Source organism: Poecilia latipinna, unplaced genomic scaffold (genome assembly GCF_001443285.1).
Source record: "Poecilia latipinna isolate Pla-1442-1.1 unplaced genomic scaffold, P_latipinna-1.0 Scaffold982, whole genome shotgun sequence".
In the NCBI taxonomy this organism is placed as follows: Eukaryota; Metazoa; Chordata; class Actinopteri; order Cyprinodontiformes; family Poeciliidae; genus Poecilia; species Poecilia latipinna.
In genome coordinates this window covers 98,870-107,991 of record NW_015113598.1, presented here as the reverse complement: position 1 = coordinate 107,991, position 9,122 = coordinate 98,870, and positions in this window count along the sequence as shown.

Sequence of the window (9,122 nt, the reverse complement as noted above, 5' to 3'; positions counted from 1 at the left end):
CTGTTGTTTTTTTTCCTGAGTTCAAGTTGTTCACAATAGCCTTATTTTGTAGAACCACTTACATTGACTGTTGCAGAGTAAAACAAAGAAACAATTTATCTCTGTAAAAATGTTTCTAATGCTTTTCTAATGCTTCATTGCTTTGCATTTTCACCAGAGGTCAGTAGCAGTCCAAGGAGTACACACATAGGTGTGACTCAATAAATCTGACAGAAGAGTCAAATCAGTAAATCAGAAGTTGTACAAAGACCTACATGAAGTTAGTCCTTGGTGTGTCTTAACCATAAAAAGTACAAAAAAAAGTAATATAATCAAGACCCAACTCTTGAAGGGAAAGCATATTGAAGCTCATTCAAAGTTTGCTTTAAAACATTTGGATACACCAGAGAAATTCTGACTAGCAGAATTTAGTCGTGTCAGACTGAAATTCAAGTCTTTGGATCTCAGACCATGTAGAGGAATGGTGCTCAATATAAACCCTAAAACCTCTTACCAGCATACAACTTTGTAGGTAGGATTATTGTGGTGTGTGGTTGAGGAAATGAGCTGATTCATTGCTGATAGGAATCTAAAGGTGAATTTTCCAATGTCTTGTCCCGTGATGGACTGAAGAGCTGCGAGGACGTAAGTCGCCTCTCTGATTCTCATCGTTACGAACCGCAAGGATTAGGTTCATCTGATCATCCACTAGATGGCACTTAATCCCCTCTCCACCATGCGGATCATTTCAACACAGATTTTCTTCATAATTATTGAACATTTGCATGTTTGATCCCCAAAACTAACACCAACATTGCTTTTAATTTTGAGCATCAAACGTACAAAGCTGTTTAGAGTTTTGTTTTGGATCAGTCAATCCTTTACGTTCATCCTGGGAGACTACAAGAAACCAGGAGATTGGTCAGACAGTCATGAAGCAGAAAACTGATCTAATCAGATGTGATACTTGTGTAGCACATGAACCGACACACATACACACACTCATGTAGACCTGTGTGGTCCTGTGGTACACACTCTGATTCACACTCTCCTTCCTCCTCCTCCTCCTCCTCGCTGCATGATGTCAGAGCTCATGTGTGATTATATGTAAGAGTTTTTTTCTCCCCCATCTCCGCACAGGAAATGATCCAGTCATCTTGCGGGACTGAAGTGTGTAGAGTGTCACAGTTTTCCTGTTTTGCTCCTGAACACCAGCCACTGCATGTTTTTTTTTTTTTTTTTTTTTAAAGATTATGCATGGATTTTGTTTCCTGTTTCAGTCTGAAGCCACATGTTAGGATCAAAACACAATGTATCAATCCATAAGCACGGCTTCTTCTTTTACAGTTTTTAAATTTAATCATACCGGTGAGGTGATAACTCCTCTCCTTTTCTCAGAGCCTCTTTCCTCATAAACACACACACACCCACACACACACACACACACACACACACACACACACACACACACACACACACACACATGCATTTCCTAGATGATTTCATTTGTTGTATCTGGGGCTATTTCTGGTTTTGTTTGGATTTCCCGTCACCATTGTCTGCTTGTCACCTGTATTTATTGTTACTGGATCATTTGGTTAATTTTGTCCTGTTTTATTTTCCTGCATGCAGAAATCCCAATCTTTCATCTCTCCTGATCTGTTTCAGCTGCTTTAATCACGTCTCTGCTGGGTCTGAGGACGTGCTCTATTAAGCAAAAGCAGTTTAACTTTTGATGTAGTTTTATTAATTTAGAGATTCAAGGTTATGAAAATGTGAAAAAGAAAAATGTAACCACAAAAACAATGTAAGCAGAGCTGATATCCTTTGGATAACGTTGACAGAAGTCTTAGCTGCTTTATGTGCTCCATGAATCATGGGGGCAGTTAGCATGTTTTCTAATCTACACATATCTGCTTTCCAACTAACTAAAGCCACAAGAGCGCTTAGGTGTTAGAAATGTCACAACTCATCACATTTCACTCTTTCAGATCCAAATGCTTAAAAAAAAACCCTGAAAACTTTCTGAAAGGGAGGCGAGGTGATGATATAAATAATAGTCTGCTCTCTGCCAAAGCCACAGACACCATGTGTGCTCCTCTGAGAGCTGAGCAGCACTGAGCAGAAACTAAGTCACAAAGATACGTCACATATTCACAGTTATGCAGAAGATGAGCAGCAGGGTTCAAGATGACACAATGCGTGTTTTAATTAATACATTTTTTTTTTTTTTTTGCAGATGATGAATAAACACAAAAAATTCTCGTTTTTAGAGAGGGAGAAGTTGACTTTAAGCATAAAAAATATCCAGACAAGAAAAGCAGCACTGATGTGACACTTGCATATTATCTTTAAAGATTTATTTTAATTGTTTTTTTTTCCCCTCTTAAAGTACACTTTGCAAATTCTGGTGATTTTCTTGCAAAGAATTATCTCCATTTTCGTATTTATAAGCTCGACTTTCCACACAAAACAAATTACTTACACCTTTGACTTTTATTTCACTGAAATCCAGATGACATTACCTACATAATTTTACTGTTTCTGTCAAGTTTTAATTCCCTTGCAGTTAAATTAAATAGCAATAATGGATTAAAAATATTTAATGATATTAAGCAAGGCTTACAAAATTGTTTAAGTTTGCTGCGGCTAAAAATTCAAACAAAACTGCTAATTCTACATAGGACACATTTTAGGCCTTTGAATAAATTATGCAACTGTAAAACTGACATTCGTTTTTTAGATTTCAACTTTTTAGATAAACTTTCGTACAAACTAATCTTTTTTTTTTTCAGAATTTTATTCTGATGTTATTATTAGCATAGCATGTTCTACTCCCTTAAATGCTTTTTTTTCTCAAGAAAGCCTCCACAAATGATTAATTACATCATCATCTTTATTTGTCGTCATTCAAAAAGATAGAAAAATAAAAACATTTAATCGAAACAATAACAAAACAAATATAACCATTTGTAATACATAAACATGCACGCGTAAAACAGATTATCATTTTCAGCCTTGTGAAATGTGAGGATTTTAATTTAGAAGGATGAAAAAGCTCTAACAATGAATTAAATGAAGTGTTTGAAAGCAGCCAAAATAACAAAAAAACAAAACACATGCACACCTAAATCCCAACAACCCAACCCAGAGCAAACACTGTGAAGGTTTTGATTTCCCTCTTTGATTAAAGAAATGCACACACGCTTTGTTCTGATCACTTAGTTTCGAGCTAATTCAGAGGCTGCACATATGAAAACACACTTGCTGACATGTTGGGCTCCACTGCTGCTCCGTGCAGTCAGATAACTGCAGAAGCACCACCGGCCCCCATTCCACACATTCCAGGATTTCCCAGCAAGCATTGCAAAGCAAGCCTAAACAAGTCACGTTCTTTACTCAGAGAGAATTTCACACAAGTCAAGTGGCGGAGATTTTCCCTTTTGCTTTCTCCTTTCAGTGCAAACATATCTAAACAGAATACCAAATAAAATGCTTTTACATTTGATTCTGAGAATCTTTAACCTGTTTTTGGGGAGATAAACCATCCCCCCCCACTGCCTCAACAACAAGGGAAATTTAACCTTTTACTGCAGCACAGCCATCGGAGGGCCCCACAGAACATGTCTGTTTTTAATAATGACTTGAGTGTCCTTCGCAAGGCGGCTTTTAACAGCAACCGGACTGCGGTTAAACGCGTCCACCCACTTTAACGTGGGCATAGTCATCAAAACAAACAAACTTCTTTGCTCTTTAACCAGAGGGTTCAAACACGAGGCACACAGGAGCACTGACACCTAATCTCAACAGGGGGATAAAGAGAGAGAGAGAGAGAAAGAAAAGAGAAGGCAAAATGCAAAAAAAAAAGAAAAAAAAAAAAGAAAGAGGGGGGGGGGGGGAGAAGGCCCTGCATTCCTGCTGAAGGGCCCCTCCCCCCGCCGACCTGCTGCCATCGAGGATGCTCAGAGCCACACATCGACCTCCAACCCCCCCTTTCTGCTTCTTTTTCCTGTTCCATCCACTTATCAATACACACTGTGGCAGTGTTTGATGTCACAACAGAACAACAGTCACATAAAGAACAGCAGGAAAGGGATGGAGGATGGAGGAGGGGGTTGGCTGATCAGAAAAATACAATCCTGATTGTTCGCTTCAGACGATTTTAGTCTCTTCTCGCCTCTCCTTTTAGGACATTTTCAGCCACTAATTGAACTCGGCGTGACTAAAACCGGGGTTTTCAATGTAAAACATTGATTTCGTTCAAACCTTGAGGACTTGTGTCAGCCAATCAAGCGGGAGTAAACCCCCCGTCTGTAAACACAACACACTGGGTAAACAGTTTTAGGAGGCTCCTGCTCTCTGCACCACCACCTGCCATCAGCCATCAGCTCCACTTCCTCACACACTGATTTGTGTTTTTTTTTTTTTTTAAATGGGCCCCTTATTTTCAGCACTGAGGCCAAATGCTATGACAATACTATTGCACTGCTAGAATGGATGGTACAGTAGTGCAACATTGTCAAAGCAGCTGACCTCAGCATGTGTCAGCATGTGGCCGTTCCTCACTGACAAACTCAAAATTGCGTTTGGAAATATAGATATTTTTTTTTAATATAGTGGATAAGGCAAAGAGGTGTTTCAATTTTGCAGAAATTGAAAACCAGCTGCTTCAATTTTCTTGTTGTGGATAGCTAATCAAACGAGATGCTTTCTCGCATTAACTCTCCAAAAGCCAGATGCAACCAAACAATTTGTAGAAAATTCTGACTTTGTTTATTGAAAGCTTTTAAGAAAAAACAAAAAAAAAACCACACAAAATAATTCTGAAACATCACTTGGTTTCCACTTGCATCATGTTGATACTTTGGGCTTTTGTGGTCACGTGCTAAAAATAATAATAATAAAAAAAAAGATTTCTCCTTCATGGCACAAACGTACAAAACACAATTCACTAGAGAGCAAGAAAAGTACTAACTTTGTCAAAGCAAAATAAAATTGATATTTTAGCATTAAGACACCTTCAGAAACTCCCTGTGCAGGTTTAGCAGAAAGGAAGAGGTGTGGGGCTTTTTTTTTTTTTTAAGAGGCAGAGGTCTCATAAAAACTTGAATCATAAATGATATGGAAGGCGTTAAGGTTAGAACAACTTCATAAGCTCCTGGTGTTGCTTCAGAGAGTGCAGAGACGAAGAGTGGGTCTCTTTTCTTTTCAATCATCCAATGCCCTTTTAATATTGCACTGCTCATGTCAGTGTCCAGTAGTGCAACAGAAAGAGGGCAGTGGACAACAACATGGATCCCACCAGCCTCCTCTTCACTACAACGACCTTCTGATTACATTTTGTGCTGCTTAACGCATCTGCTGATGGCATACGTCTGTCCCACTTTTTAAGGATCTATACCTTCAAAATAAATTAAAAAATTACCACGGTAACAATGCATCCACGAGCCAAACAAAGTAGTGACATCACTTGGAAATCTGAACAAATCTGCAGGTTTTGATCAAACGTCTCATTTAAAAGCTTTTCTTCCTGCAAGTTTCGACCTCAAGACGTAAAAGAAAGTGGATCTGTGGGAGGCAAAAAGTTAGCATGTGACAGATTAACAATATCACTTTTCACTGGTGGAGTTAAATGAACTTCCCCAAATTAAACAGCACTGGTCACCCCCCACCCCACCCCACCCCACACACACACACACACACACTCACACACTCACACCCCTCCCACACCACCCCTCCTCACCAACCCTGGGAGAATGGGAATTTCCCAGCATGTGGGCCCATACGATTCTCTGCAGTGAATGACATGCATTCTAATTTTGGTGGCGAAATGGGGGGATGGAGGGGAGAGAGGTTGGAGAACGGAATGAACGCAAAAAAAGGAGAGAAAGGGTGGTGGGGTGGGGGGTGTACACACACTTTTAACAGCTTACAGCGAGCTAACATTTATGTTTTCATCCACAAAACCATCACACACTCTGGCTTCTCTTTCTGTGTTGCTAAAAAAAGGAAAAAAAGAAAAAACTAGGAAGATAAATCACCTGAGCTCCAATACAAGAAGCATAAATAAAACTTAAAAAAAAAAGTCGTGTAACAATCTCTGAAATAAAATAAAAGCAGACGACTTTGATCGCTGAAAACAGAGTTATACAACCCACAGAGTGGATAGCATGGCACACTGGAGGGGACACTGGAAATCTCCAGAACACCATGGCGCTTTCACACGTTGCAGAAAGCCCCTCCAGGTGTTGTTGTTTTGTATTTTACCTGCATGTGGAGGCTTACAAAAAAAAAAAAAAAAAAAAAAAAAAAAAAAATCCGCTATCCATTTGTGTGAGCGGCCTATCCGCCTCTCCTTCCCCTCAGCGCAGGACCTGAGCTTACAACACATTACAGGCGACTTGTTAGATTGCACAACAGCATATATGGCCGCACACGCGTACCCCGCTTCCTCCGGAGAGCCATTACAATGCGATAAGAGCCTAACAAGCTCTGTCCACGAATCCCGATCAAGTTTTTTTTTTTTCCTGTGATTTTTTTTTTTTTTTTAAAGACACGAGCTTCCAGATGCGCAGCGCAACGTGGATCGACTCAACTCTCGTCGCTGTTTCTGATCCCCCTCCCTTCTTATAGGTCGCATATTAGAAAAAACAACAACTTCCAAGTTTCTGCGCCGAGCTCCTGACATTTTTACGCAAAAACGGCTACAACTCACAGTGGACAACCTCTCCCTCCTGTCCTCTCCCCTCCTCCTCCGCCTCCAAAATCATGAATAGTATCTGGTCAAAGGGAGGGACGATCCGTTATGGGCAGAAGAGAGCAGGAGGAGAAAAAAAAGTTGTCCATAAAAAAAAGAGGAAAAGAAAAGCAACCCTTCTCCGAAAGCCACGCTTCGCGGTGCGCTCCTTTGAGGATTGAAGCTGTCATCCTGGGGAAAAGCTGCGAGCGAACAGGGATCTGCGGAGGTGGGAAAGAGAGAAAGAGAGAGGGGGGGAAGAAAAAAAAATCCTCCCTGCACAAGCACACGGCCTCTCAGATCCGGACTCCATCTTTGACTACTTGACATTCAGAGCCTGCCGGAGCAAATTCTTCGTTTGCATGCCTTCCGCTGATTGGCCGCTCCTTGCGCTAGTCTTTGCTCCACGGCGCGCCATTGGCTCGCTTTAGGCGTGTTCGACACTTCCAGCGGAGCGCGTGATTGGCTGCGGGGGGAAAGCGTCACACAGGACGACAAATACCTTGCTTAACGTGTCCCATTCACAAATTTCCCATCATGGACTCGCAACCGTGTGTCCGGATAACTATCTGAAACCCTCTGCGGCTCAAACATCTTTGCGCTCTCACTAAGGCGGAGGATACTAGCGCCAAATCTGGCGTCGTTACAGGCGTCAATTAAAATGAAAATTATGTCAATTTGAAGAAATGGCTTGTAGACAGAATAATTAAAAATAATTAAAATACAGTAGCTAATTCTACAGGGACGTATCTAGAAGGTTTCTGAAGGGCTGCCCTGACTGGGACCCGCTGATAATCTTAGAGTGAAACTAAGAACGATTGCAGAAAAGTCTGAATTGCCTTAACTTGCAGTATTAAAAAATGATGGGATAAAGTGGAAAGAAAAGTGTTTATAAAAAGGGGAAAGTTAAAGGAGATATAACAAAAATAAATAAATAAGCATCCTCACATTTACTGAGTTTGCTTTTTGGAAAAACGTTAATTAAAAGGTTGAAAGTGAGCTTCTGAAAATTGTGCTGTTAGATTAAAAAACAAAAACAAAAAAAAAAACACAGCACATGCCTCCTCTCCACTTACCCCAAAAGTTAAATAAGCAACTAAATAAAACAAAAATAAATACAGTTAATTTGACAAGCATCCAAAAAGTTTTTAAAAGTGCTTCCCTGACAAAGGTGGTGGATTGTCTTAGAGGTTACATCAAATCCTTTAGAAGTATTTTAGGATCAGCGTCACCCCATCACAGAGGGACGGACTTTTAAAAGTGGAGTAGTATCAAGGACACAAAATAAGACAGGCGTAAATCAGTCAACCAGTCAATCAGTTAATGAATAACTTAATCAGATTTCTCAAATTTAATGACTGTTGTACCAAATGTAGTTTCTGAAAAAACATTTCTTAAACTCTGAGCGATTGGGGATCAGGGTGTCGCTGGAAATGCCAGTTGTTAGTCATCACCGACTCCAATCACAGTTTTGCAGTGAATAAATGATAAACTGACACATAAACAAACAACTCACATCAATGTATCAAACAGCAATTTACAGAAATACACCTGAATGCCAACAATCAACAATTGTCAGTTTGTATAATTTTGTATTTAAAAACAGTTGTATTTATTAGAGAAATATGATTTTATCTCATATAAAACTCAAAGAATGACTAAAATAGCTCATTTCATCTCAAGATATAGTACTGGCTGACATTTTCCCCAGTTGGTTAAATGTAACGTAATTATTAATTACAGCAGCTAATAATTTTTCAAGATAGATAGAAGCTAGATGAGAACAGATTGTTTTTTTTTTCTGTGAAAAGTACTAACAGCCACAGTGAATGAGATGTTAAATTAAAAAAAAGAAAAAAAAGAAAGAAAATGTCTGCAAGGCATAATACAGTTTTAGGAGCTTTATTTATATTGTTGTGCAGGGATAGGAATTCAGAAACAGAGCACTTAAAAAAAACACAACAAAAACATGTATTGCAGATTATTTAAAATTGCTGCAATTAGTTGACAACTTGCTTTCTCTTCTCCTAAATGCATATTTCCAAAAAATATGCTTATGTAATATGCACGAAAAGAGCTTTGCTGGGGGTGTCCTCCCCCTGGGCCCCCTGGGTGGCGCCACTGTATTTATAGAGTCCTCTGGTTTTTAAATACGACCTTCCTGCATTGAATTAGAAATTATAAAGTGATTTAAAGAGACATAATAATTTTTTGGCATTGGTGCTTCTTTGTCGTCCACGCAGGAAGAGCAACGCTCGTGGTGGGGGGCATCAATCGATGGTCGTATCGGACCACACGGTGCTGGAGGAGGCGGACCCTCTGTCCACCCCCCTCTTTTTTTTTTTTTTTTTTTTTTTTTTTTTGCCTGGTTTTTTTTGCGCAGGGAGAAAAGAAGGGGGCGGGGAAA